Source organism: Lithobates pipiens, unplaced genomic scaffold (assembly GCF_037356315.1).
Source record: "Lithobates pipiens isolate NorthernLeopardFrog02 unplaced genomic scaffold, aLitPip1_a1.2 Scaffold_19, whole genome shotgun sequence".
Taxonomy (NCBI): domain Eukaryota; kingdom Metazoa; phylum Chordata; class Amphibia; order Anura; family Ranidae; genus Lithobates; species Lithobates pipiens.
This window is the reverse complement of record NW_027507764.1, coordinates 27,511,127-27,524,236: the sequence shown is the minus strand read 5'-3', so window position 1 is coordinate 27,524,236 and position 13,110 is coordinate 27,511,127.

The following is a 13,110-nucleotide window of genomic DNA, read 5'->3' as shown; positions in this document are numbered from 1 at the left end:
ACCAGGCTACACAGGCTTTAAAGTGCACTCTTTTTCAGATGCGCACAGCCTATGGAGGGACACAGAGCTGACAGGCGCATGTGAGTGTGGAAGACACAGGCATTCCCAAGCAGCATTTACTTAGTCTTAGTAGAAGCTGAACTACAGTGCTCAGCAGTCAGTGCATTTTTTTGTGGTACCTCTACCTTTTGTTTCTTTGCACTATGGGTAGAAGAGGTACAAGTACCCCGAAGAATAGGGGCTCTAAGGGGTCCCCTTCAGCCTCTGAGGACCCCCACTCTGCAGAACCTTCCCCCCCTGCAGGACCCAGGGAGGCTGGCCAGGGACAGCCGTCGGGGTCAGGGGCTGCAGCTGCTTCTGGCACTTCAGCCCCTGTGTACATTACACAGGAAGTTTTTTCCTCAACCATAAACGGTTTAGAGGAAAGATTAGTGGCCTTAATCGCATCTTCACGAAGAAAACGTACTAAGCCCCCCTCTGTCACCCAGGACCCTCAGAGTGAGGAACTTTGAGATAAAGGAGAGGAATCCCCCTCAGGGGATCGGGAGGAGACTGATGATTCCACTTCTGTGGAATCTAGTGGAGAAGGGCCCTCTTCAGCTTCTCAGGTTGAGAAGATGTTGGTGCAAATTCTTGCTGAATTGGTCCGTTCCACGTTTAAGTTACCCGTACCTGAGTCAGTTAAAGAACCCACTTCTTCTCTGGGTTCACTGAAACCTCCTCAAACTGCACATGCTGTTCCTGTTCATGGTTTGCTGGAAAGGCTTATCTATTCTGAGTGGGATCACCCAGATAAACATTTTTTTCCTCCTAAAATTTTTTCTACACTTTATCCTGTGGAGGAAAAATGTACTAAAATGTGGGGTATACCGGCAGTTGATGCTGCCATTTCCTTCGTACACAAAAGCCTGACTTGTCCTGTTGACAACGCTCAGATGCTTAGGGATCCAACTGATTAGAAAATGGAATTCCTATTAAAAAATGTTTTCTCCTTGGCAGGTTCAGTAGCTCAACCTGCAGTGGCAGCAATTGGACTCTCAATATTTGAGAGACCATGTTAGACATGTGCTTAAAGCTTTACCTGAACAGCAAGCCCGGGCGTTAGCTAACCTACCAGCAGCTTTGTGTTTTGCTGTTGATGCTATCAGAGATTCTATCCTTCAGACCTCTCGCCTTACGCTTGGATTGGTACAAATGCGTAGAATCTTGTGGCTGAAAAATTGGTCAGCCGAATCACCATGTAAGAAACTCCTGGCGGGATTTCCCTTTCGTGGTACAAAACTGTTTGGAGAGGATTTAGACAATTATATCCAAAGGATCTCTAGTGGGAAAAGCACCCTTTTACCAGTCAAGAAAAGGAGTAAACATCCCTCCTTTAAACGGGCGCTTTCTCCAGTGCCAGGGTCATCAGCCTCCAGGCAGTCATGACGGCCTCCTCCGTCAGGCTCTAAGGTTAAAACTCAGAGTCAACCCCAGGGACAAAAGAAGTCCTGGGGGAGAAGGTCTTCAAGAGGTGCCCCCGCTCACTGGGGGGAAGACTACTAAAGTTCTCAGGGCTCTGGCAGGAGGAATTTCGGGACAAATGGGTGGTCTCCACAATAACTCTAGGTTACTGTTAGGAACCATGAAACAGACAGACAGAAGTACAATCAAATCACACTTGTTTATTAATAAAAATAAAAAGGTAAATAGAAAAAAGCGTAGTCAAGCATAGCCAGAGTCCAGTAGCCAGATCGGGCAGTCAGCCAGTCCAAAGTTCATAAACCAGATTGGGTAATCAGCCAGTCCAGACGTCAGGGATCCAAGGAGAGCAACTGCCAGCAGGATAGAAGCCAGGAGGGATGTCAGCAAGCCAGTCTTGAAACAAACAGCAGGAGATGGTTCCTAGTGATGTGACCAACACGAAGGCAAAGGAAAGAGTGAGCTGGAAGGCTTTAAATAGGCTTTAAATAGGCAGGTCAGACGAGCATCATCGGGGACAGCTGGTAACTGTGGAAAGAGAAGAGAGCTGGCAATTAGCTGACAGAGGAGGAAGGACTAAGCCAGCCCTGACAGTACCCCCCCCCCCCCCCCCCTCAATGACCCGTCTTCCTCGGAGGGCCACCGGGCTTGAGGAGAAACCGTCTATGGAACTCGGAGGAGGACAGGAGCATGTACGTCAGAGGATGAAACCCAGGAGTGTTCTTCCGGACCCTACCCCTTCCAATGCACCAGGTACTATATGCGCCCACAGAACCTACGGGAGTCAAAGATGGATTGTACCTCATACTCCTCATGGTTCTGAACCTGAATAGGGTGAGGACGTGGCACCGAGGTGGTAAATCGGTTACAGACCAACGGTTTCAATAAGGAGACATGAAACACATTTGAGATGCGCATACTAGGAGGAAGGTCCAACGTGTAAGCTACTGGGTTAATCCTGCGAAGGATACGGAAAGGCCCAATAAACCAAGGTGCAAACTTCAGTGAGGGAACACGAAGCCGGAGGTTGCGAGATGACAGCCAGACCATGTCCCCAACCTGGTAGGAAGGCGCAGGCAGGTGTCTGCGGTCAGCATGGAGTCTGTACCTATCATTAGCATGACGCAAAGCCTCCTGGACTTGTACCCAAGTGGAACGAAGACCACGGAGATGCTCCTCTAACGCAGGAATACTCTGCGGAACAAACGAGTCAGGCAACATGGAAGGTTGGAAACCATAATTCACCATAAATGGAGACAATCGGGAGGCAGAATTCAAGGCTTGTTGTGAGCAAACTCTGCCCAAGGTAATAGGTCAGACCAGTTATGATGGTCAGAAATATAGCAACGTAGGAATTGCTCCAAGGACTGATTGGCTCGTTCTGTGGCCCCATTAGACTGCGGGTGATACGCAGAAGAGAACGCAAGCTGGATTGCCAACTGTGCACAAAAGGCTCGCCAGAACCGGGAGACAAACTGACTGCCCCTATCCGAGACAATCACCTTGGGTAGCCCATGTAAGCGAAAGATCTCCCGAGCAAAAATGGAAGCCAGTTCCTTAGAGGTGGGCAACTTCTTAAGTGGAATACAATGACACATCTTTGAGAACCGGTCAACCACCATAAGGATAACAGTGTTGCCTTGGGAGTTGGGCAATTCCACAATGAAAGCCATAGACAGGTGAGTCCAGGGCCTCTCTCCATTGGGTATGAGTTGTAGGAGGCCCACTGGAAGGTGTTGTGGAGTCTTTCCTAGGCAGCTACGAAGGCAGTAACATCAGCCCGTAGACTAGGCCACCAGAATTGTTGGGAGATGGCCCAAATAAGTTGATTCTTCCCAGGATGGCCAGCTGCCTTGGGAGAATGGTAAGTCTGGAGCACTGCAGTACGGAGACTCTCTGGGACAAAGCAGTGGTCACAAGGTTTATCAGGAGGAGCATGGACCTGAGCAGCAAGAATTTTGTCACCCAAAGGAGAAGTAAGACTGGTGCGAACCGTAGCCAGGATACGATCAGAGGGAATCATAGGAACCGGAACTGTCTCCGACTTGGAAGTGGAGGAAAATTGTCGTGACAAGGCATCAGCCCTTACATTCTTAGTACCAGGTAAGAATGAGACAATGTAATTAAAGCCCGACAAGAAAAGAGCCCATCGCACCCTTCTGGGAGAGAGTCGCTTAGCCTCAGACAAGAATGTAAGATTCTTATGGTCAGTAAGAATAAGAACGGGCACAGTGGTACCTTCAAGGAGATGTCTCCATTCTTTTAGGGCTAAAATGATCACCAACAGCTCTCTGTTACAGCAGGTGACAATTTCTTGGAAAAGTAACCACACGGATGCATAGCGCTCTCAGAGTTAGGACGTTGAGACAGAAGGGAGCCAACTCCAGTCTCAGAAGCATCAACTTCTAGGATAAAAGGCAACGTAGGATCAGGATGTGCCAACACAGGAGCAGAAACAAAGGCAGCCTTGAGAGTCTCAAAGGCCTTAATGGACTCCGGAGACCAACTCTGTGGGTTACCGTGCTTTCTGGTCATATCATTCAGAGGCTTGACCAGAGACAAGAAGTTACAAATAAACTTCAGATAGTAGTTGGCAAAGCCCAGGAAACGCTGCAGAGGACGTAAACCCAAGGGTCGAGGACACTGTAGGACTGCCGACAGTTTCTCTGGGTCCATCGAAAAACCAGCAGTGGAAATGACATAGCCCAGGAATGTAACCTGTTCACGATGGAACTCACACTTCTCCAGTTTACAATAGAGATTGTTCTCCCTTAGTTTCTGAAGTACACGACAGACATCTGTGTGGTGGCTCTCCAGGGACGTGGAAAAAATGAGGATATCATCGAGATAAACCACCACACACAATTGCAACAAATCTCGGAGGACATCGTTAATAAATTCCTGGAAAACTGCCGGGGCGTTACAAAGGCCAAAAGGCATTACCAGGTATTCATAATGGCCTGTTCTGGTATTAAACGCAGTTTTCCACTCGTCGCCCTCCTTAATGTGCACGAGATTGTATGCCCCTCTCAGGTCAAGCTTTGTGAAAACCGTTGCTCCCTTGAGGCGGTCAAATAACTCTGTCTGTAATCAGTGGAATCGGGTAGGCATTCTTAATCGTGACACGATTGAGACCCATATAATCTATACAAGGTCTCAGTTCACCGCTCTTCTTTTTCACAAAGAAGAAATCAGCACCAGCAGGAGACAAGGACTTGCGTATGAAATCTCGAGAAAGTGCGTCAGCAACACACTCCTCCATGGCCTTATCCTCCAAGACCGACAAAGGGTAAACCCAGCCACGAGGAGGTATGGCACCAGGTTGAAGGTCAATTGCGCAATCATAAGGCCTGTGTAGAGGCAAACTAGCGGCTTGACCTTTATCAAAGACATCGCCAAAATCACGGTACTCCTCTGGCAGGGAGGGGAGTGAAGCGGTGCAAAGGACCTTGGATACCTTCAGGAAGCACGTCTCACTGGATTGTGGTGACCAGGAGAGAACCTCAGCACGGAGCCAATCCAAAGAGGGGTTGTGCCTCTGTAACCAAGGATAACCAATAACCAGCGGAAATCTGGGTGAGGAAATAACTTGGAATTGGATTATCTCATGGTGAAGAGCCCCTACGGCCATGGACAACGGAACCGTCTCAGTCACATGGGCAGGCTGTAGAGGTCTCCCGTCAAGAGCAAGTGGAGTGTCACGCAGCTGTAGCGGAATCGAGTGCTGCAAAACAAATGCAGCATCAATGTACAGGCCTGCAGCCCCAGAGTCAATTAGCACCTGTATCTTGATGGACAACTCAGCCCAAGAAAGGGTGACCAAAACCAGGGGCTTCTCCTTCTGGATAACTGGGGACAAAACAACGCCACCTAAGGTCTGTCCATGACAGGACCTCAAGGTTCGGGCGTTCCCTGGACGGGTAGGGCAAGACTTCAAAAAGTGACCTGCCTGGCCACAATAAAGGCACAATCTCTCCCTCCTCCTAAAGGCTCTCTCATCCGCAGAGAGACGCGAGAAGCCCAGGTGCATGGGTTCATCTTCATTGACCAACTCGGTACCAGGAGGCATGGGAGGTGAGGGAGGCATGGGTGGGACTACAAAGCTCAGAGGCAAATGTACAGGAGGCTTCCGCAAGCGCTCCTTAAGAGAAAGTCTCTCTCTGAGTCTGGAGTCAATGAGGCTGGCAAACGAGATCAAGCTATCCAACTCAGTGAGTATATCTCGGGCTGCTATCCCATCCTTGATGGAATCCGAGAGACCATGAGAAAAAGCAGCCATGAGGGCCTCATTGTTCCAAGCAACCTCTGCTGCCAGAGTACGGAATTCAATGGCGTAGTCGGCAACAGTTCTCGTACTCTGTTTGATGGACATGAGGTACTTGGCAGCAGAAGCGGAGTGTGCGGGAACGTTAAAAACCCTTTTAAAGGAGGCCACAAACTGAGGGTAACTCAAGACAACAGGTTTTTGAGTCTCCCATAGAGGGTTAGCCCAGGCCAAGGCTCTCTCAGAAAGCAAAGATATCATGAAACCTACTTTGCTTCTGTCCGTGGGAAACGCCTGGGGCAGCATTTCAAAGTATATCTCAACCTGATTGAGGAACCCTCTGCATTGAACTGGATCACCCCCAAATCGCTGGGGAAGTGGAGCAGAACCAGACATACCTCTTTTAGAGGTAATACTCGAGGCGGGTGCCTGCACAAAGACTATCGCAGCAGCAGGGACGGCCTGCGACTCAAGTTGTACCGGAGCAGCCACCGTGGGGGATTCCAGGTGAGCCGTGCGATTCAGGAGCGTTTGTAACGCCAAGGCAAACTGATCCATGCGGTGATCTTGCTCATCCAATCTGGAAAAAATATTACCAACAAGTGGATTGACTGTATCTTTTGAATTCATGACAGAGACAGAAGTACAATCAAATCACACTTGTTTATTAATAAAAATAAAAAGGTAAATAGAAAAAAGCATAGTCAAGCATAGCCAGAGTCCAGTAGCCAGATCGGATAGTCAGCCAGTCCAAAGTTCATAAACCAGATCGGGTAATCAGCCAGTCCAGACGTCAGGGATCCAAGGAGAGCAACTGCAAGCAGGATAGAAGCCAGGAGGGATGTCAGCAAGCCAGTCTTGAAACAAACAGCAGGAGATGGTTCCTAGTGATGTGACCAACACGAAGGCAAAGGAAAGAGTGAGCGGGAAGGCTTTAAATATGCATGTCAGACTGCTTCAGAGGGTGCGGTCAAGAGGGAACAATGTTCCACATATGGTGGTCCTGTCCAAAAGTCAATAGATTCTGGATAAGAATTTTTAACTTGGTGTACTCGGTGACCGGAGTGAATATACCTAAAAATGTTAAAACAGCGCTATTTTCTGACCTCTCAAGTAACCTGTCTAAACACCTCAGATCCCTTATTTCTTACATTTTTTTGGCAGCTAGGATTGCCATAGCGCGTGCATGGAAAACCCCTCAAATCAACCTGGCGCTTGTCAAAAATAAAATTTCCTGGATCATGATTAATGAAAAATTTACTAGTATTCTCCGAGACCAACAAAACCGATTTGAAAAGACATGGAATCCCTGGGTTAAATATCTTCAGTCACCGTGAGGGGGGGGGGGGGGGGGGGGGTTAGTGGGCTGGAGCGTGGGGATCGTCTATATACTCTCTCTCTTTTTTACTCCTTTTTCTTTTCCCTTCTTCTTCTGCTCTACTTTTTTTCTTTTTTTTCTTCTCTTTTCTTTTCTCCTTTGTTTCTTTTCTTCTTTTACTCTATCTTTTACGAACAGGGCCACTTTGCTCCCATAGTTTGGATTTCGAATGGGTGAAAGTGGACTTTAGGGAGCGTCTAAAACAGCAAGCGCTCACTATTACATGACTCCTACAACTCAGATCTGGCTTACAGATTTCCAACTCACGACAATTTTTTATGGTAAACCACAAAGGCTTTTGTTAATATTGTTTGATATTTATTGAATAGTCCTGGCAGGTGAAGGTTGGTTGATATATAATTTACCTGTTTGTTGATGTGTGTTATAATATGAATACCTATGGCTTTGTTCACATGGATCTGAGATTCACGACTGTACTATGAAAGTGAACTAAATATGTATAGAAGTGAACCCTTGTTATTGATGGAAAAAAGATAACTTTAATAAAAATTATTGGAACATAAATATGCAGGTCAGACGAGCATCATCGGGGACAGCTGGTAACTGTGGAAAGAGAAGAGAGCTGGCAATTAGCCGACAGCTGAGCGGCCAGCCCAGAGGAGGAAGGGCTAAGCCAGCCCTGACAGTTACAAACTAGAAATCCGAGAATTCCCTTCTCCTCATTTCCTCAGATAAAATGTACCCAGACACCCAGAGAAAAAGTCTCTCCTTCTAGCGTTGGAGCGACTATTGTCGCAAAAAGTTATCATGGTAGTTCCCATGCAAGAGCAGGGAATGGGGTTTTATTCAAACCTTTTCACGGTACCAAAGCCAAACGGAGATGTCAGACCCATTCTAGATCTCAAAGATCTAAACCGATTTCTAGAGATTTGGTCCTTTCGCATGGAATTGATCCAAGCGGTAGTCTCCAGCCTACAAGAAGGAGAACTTCTGGCATCAATAGACATCAAGGATGCGTACCTGCATGTACCTATTTTCCCTGCTCATCAAAAATTCCTGTGTTTCAAAATAGAAAAACGCCATTTTCAGTTCGTAGCTCTGCCTTTCGGGCTAGCTACTGCACCTCGGGGGTTTACAAAGATCTTGGTCCCTCCTCTGGCCAGATTAAGGGCCCAAGGTATAACAATAATTGCATACCTAGACGACTTGCTCTTGATAGACCAGTCGGTATCCCGCCTGGACCAAAATTTGGCCACCACAATCAACTACCTGGAATGCCTAGGTTGGGTCCTCAACTTAGAGAAGTCTTCTTTAAAACCAGTAAGAAGACTAGAGTATTTGGGTCTGGTCATAGATACAGTCCAGCAGAGGGTATTCCTACCCCAAGCAAAGATCAGTGCTATAAGAAAACGGATTCAGGTAATCAGGGCAAAGAAGGGTCCTTCTATTCATCTTTGTATGAGGTTGTTGGGGAAGATGGTGGCTTCATTCGAAGCAGTTCCCTACACTCAGTCTCATTCAAGGCTACTGCAAAACAGTATCCTATCGGCCTGGAACAAGAAGGTTCAGGCGGTAGATTTTCCAATGCATCTGTCCCCTACAATGCATCAGAGCCTCAGCTGGTGGTTGATACCCGAAAATCTGCAGAAAGAAAAATCCTTTTTACCAGTTACCTCGACAGTGGTAACAACAGATGTCAGTCTTTCGGGTTGGGGGCAGTCCTGAAACAGTCGACTGTCCAAGGGAGATGGTCCAAGACCGAGAGGGCCTTACCCATCAACATGCTGGAGATCCATGCGGCGTATCTAGCCCTAAAAGCCTGGCACTCAGGTTGCAGGGTTGCCCTGTCAGGATCCAGTCCGAGAATGCCACAGCAGTGGCTTATATCAATCACCAAGCGGACACCAAGAGTCGTGCAGCTCAGGGAGAATTAAACCAGATCTTAATCTGGGCAGAAAGACATGTGCCATGCATATCGGCAGTCTTCATTCCGGGGGTAGAGAACTGGCAGGCGGACTACTTGAGGCGCCAGCAGTTAGTCCCAGGGGAATGGTCTCTTCACCCAGACGTCTTCTTGGCCATATGCCAGAGATGGGGGTTCCGGATGTAGATCTCTTTGTGTCCCTGGTACAACAACAAGGTCGACAACATTGTGTCAAGAATGAGGGATCCTCTTGCATGCGGGACAGATGCGTTGGTAACTCCATGGCATCAGTTCTCTCCGATTTACGCATTCCCTCCTATTCTGCTACTGCCAAGACTTCTTTACAGCATCAGGCAGGAAAAGAAGTCAGAAGAGCTTGGTAAGCAGTAATAGTGAAGCTGGTGGTAGGCTCTCCTTGGACCCTACCATCCAGTCCAGACCTGCTATCCCAGGGACCGGTAATCCACCCTACCTTACAAACACTAAATTTAACGGTTTGGCTATTGAAACCCACATTCTGAAGAATAGTGGGCTTTCGGGCCCTTTGATATCTACCTTGATTAATGCAAGATAGCCAGCTTCCAGAATGATTTATCATAGAGTCTGGAAAGCATATGTCTCCTGGTGTGAATCCAGGGGTTGGCACCCCAGAAAATATGTCATAAGCAGAATCCTCGAATTTCTGCAAAAGGGGTTAGAGATGAAACTGGCCTTGTGTATCATCGAGGGCCAAGTCTCGGCCTTATCAGTTCTGTTTCAACGTCCACTTGCTTTGTATTCTTTGGTCCCTAGCTTTATACAAGGGGTAACGCGCCTTAATCCTCCATTTAGGGTGCCTCTGAACCCCTGGGATTTGAATTTGTTTCTGTCAGCTTTACTGAAGCAGCATTTTGAACCGATACATCAAATTCCCTTAGTTCTGTTGACAAGGAAATTAATATTTCTGATGGCCATTTCCTCTGCCAGAAGAGTATCAGAATTAGCGGCCCTCTCTTGTAAAGAACCGTATCTGATAATGCACAAGGATAGAGTGGTGTTACGCCCTCATCCTAGTTTTCTACCAAAGGTGGTCTCGGGTTTTCATCTAAACCAAGATATTGTTCTGTCTTCCTTTTTTCCAAATCCCTGTTATACAGAAGAGAAGTCACTACATTCTTTGGATGTAGTGAGAGCAGTCAAAGCCAATCTGGAAGCGACTGCTCAGGTTCGCAAAATGGATGTTTTGTTCGTATTGCCAGAGGGTCCTAAGAGAGAACAGGCAGCATCAAAATCTACCATTGCTAAATGGATTCGACAAGTAATTGTTCAAGCTTATGGTTTGAAGCAAAAGATTCTGCCTTTTCAGATCAAGGTGCACTCCACTAGGGCTATTAGTGCTTTGTGGGCGGTGCATCACCAGGCCTCCACGGCTCAAATCTGCAAGGCCGCAACCTTGTCATCGGTCCATACATTCACCAAATTTTATCAGGTGGATGTGAGAAGGCATGATGACATCGCCTTTGGGCATAGTGTGCTGCAGGCAGCGGTACAGGGTCCTCAGGTCTGATTACACCCTATGTTGTGTGGTTTCCCTCCCCTCAGATAGCATTGCTCTGGGACAACCCATCAGTAATTACTGAGTCTCTGTGTCCTGCGATGTATGACAACGAAAATAGGATTTTTATAACAGCTTACCTGTAAAATCCTTTTCTTTTGAGGTACATCACGGGACACAGAGGTCCCTTCCCTCTTCTAATACACTTAATTTGCTTTGCTACAAAACTGCGGTACCTTCAGTAACGGGAGGGGTTATATGGGGGATTGAACTTCCTGTCTAGGGTGTGCCAGTGTCCAATCACCTAGTGATACCCTATAACCCATCAGTAATTACTAAGTCTCTGTGTCCCGTGATGTACCTCAAAAGAAAATAATTTTACAGGTAAGCTGTTATAAAAAATCCTATTTTAGTCTACTTGTCTTCAGCAAACTGTTTGCATCATCTTTAGAAGAGGCTTTATTCTGGGACGACAGCCATGCAGACCAATTTGATGCAGTGTGTGGCGTATGGTCTGAGCAATGACAGGCTAACCCCCCACCCTTTCAACCTCTGCAGCAATGCTGTCAGCACTCATACGTCTATTTCCCAAAGACAACCTCTGGATATGATGTGCACTCAACTTCTTTGGTCGACCATGGCGTGGCCTGTTCTGAGTGGAACCTGTCCTGTTAAACCGTTGTGTGGTCTTGGCCACCGCGCTGCAGCTCAGTTTCAGGGTCTTGGCAATCTTCTTATAGCCTAGGCCATCTTTATGTAGAGAAACAATTCTTTTTTGTCAGATCCTCAGAGAGTTCTTTGCCATGAGGTGCCATGTTGAACTTCCTGTGACCAGTATGAGAGAATGGGAGCGATAACACCAAATTTAACACACCTGCTCCCCATTAACTCCTGAGACCTTGTAACACTAACGAGTCACATCACAACCCGGGGAGGGAAAATGGATAATTGGTTCCAATTGGGACATTTTCACTTAAGGGTGTACTCACTTTTGTTGCCAGCGGTTTAGACATTAATGGATGTGTGTTGAGTTATTTTGAGGGGACAGAAAATTTATACTGTTAGCCCTTGTACACACGGTTGGACATTCCAACAACCAAATACGTCGCATAAATTCAGATGGATTTAGTCCGGAAGTGGTCCAGAAGTGGTGTTGCATACACACGGTCACGGACTAAGTTGTCTGAATTTTTCCGGTTGCCAAGAACGCGGTGACGTAAGCCGCATATGATGGGACTAGAAAAGGGAAGTTCAGCTCCTCGTCCGGCACCCTTTGGGCTCCTTCTGCTGATCTCGTGTTTATTGCGTGTTAGTAGAAGTTTGGTTAGAGACGATTTGCGCTTTTCAGATTTGTGCTTCAGATCGTTACTACTCTTCAGTTTGTGCTTTTCGGTGCGTATCTGCTTATCAGTGCGTGTAGTCAGTTAGCATTTGTTGGTCATTGTGGACTATATCTTGGTATATAGTACACTTTGATTTTCATTGCTTATTGTCTGCTTGTTTCTGGTTTTCAGTTCGTTTTTTCAGGCCTTGCTGTTTATCGGTGCCTTCTGTTGTCCGTTCTGACCAGCCGACCGTTTTAAGCCATGTTTCCTGTACGTACTCGCCGTAGAGTTCGTGCTGTGCAGGGGCTTGGTGTTGGGCTTTTAGCTTTGACACAAGCCCGGTCCATGAACAGGGCGAGGATAAGTTCGTGGACCAAGAATTGGTTGCGCCAGCGTGACTAGTTCACGCAAATGCCTTTGCTTCGCGAGATCCGGGAGAATAATCCTGATGATTTCAGGAACCATCTACGGGTGACGGACCCCGTTTTTCACCATCTGCTGGCTTTGCTGTTCCCTTATATCAGCAGGCAGGATACCTGCATGTGGCAAGCCATCACTCCGGAGCAGAGGCTCATCGCCAAGTTGCGTTACTTTGCGTCATCCCCTAATTACCATGATTGCAATATGCTGTAATTGATATGCTGTGCCCCTTTGTCCTCATGCACGCTGGAAGCTTTTCAAGTTCCTTTTTTTTCCTTCATGCATATTTGCCTTCACTAACTTCCCCAGCATGCTCTTCAGGACCCATAAACCTATAGCCTAGTCACTTAGCAATGTATTTTGTCAGCGCCATTGTATTGCTTTCCCCTAAACACCCCCTAAAATGAGTACAAATGTTGTGTGTGTGCTTAAATTCATGCAGAGTGCCAGAATTTTTTTTTTTGGTTGGGCCAAACTCATTAGGAACCCCCCCTCCCCCCAGCTGCTAGGTCAGCTGATAGCAATCCTCTATCTGCTGACTTTGCCAAACCCAATACACACTATACCTACCTTTTTTCTGGTCAGATTTATGGATGAATTCACCAAAGCATGTAGTGCAAGGGCCTGCCTCAATACTTTCAAATGCTACAGTTTAAAGTTTTTTTTGCTCCTATTATTATCTTGATAGGTAATAGCAGAATGTCAAAATGTGCTTCCATTTGTTCCTTTTTTTTTGTATTATGACACTTCTTACCTGTCCGGTGGGCTGTCAATAGTGTAAGTAAGGAGGGGCTGGCCAAAGTATCACACATTATTTATGCATTCAGCTCTCAAAGAAGTGGA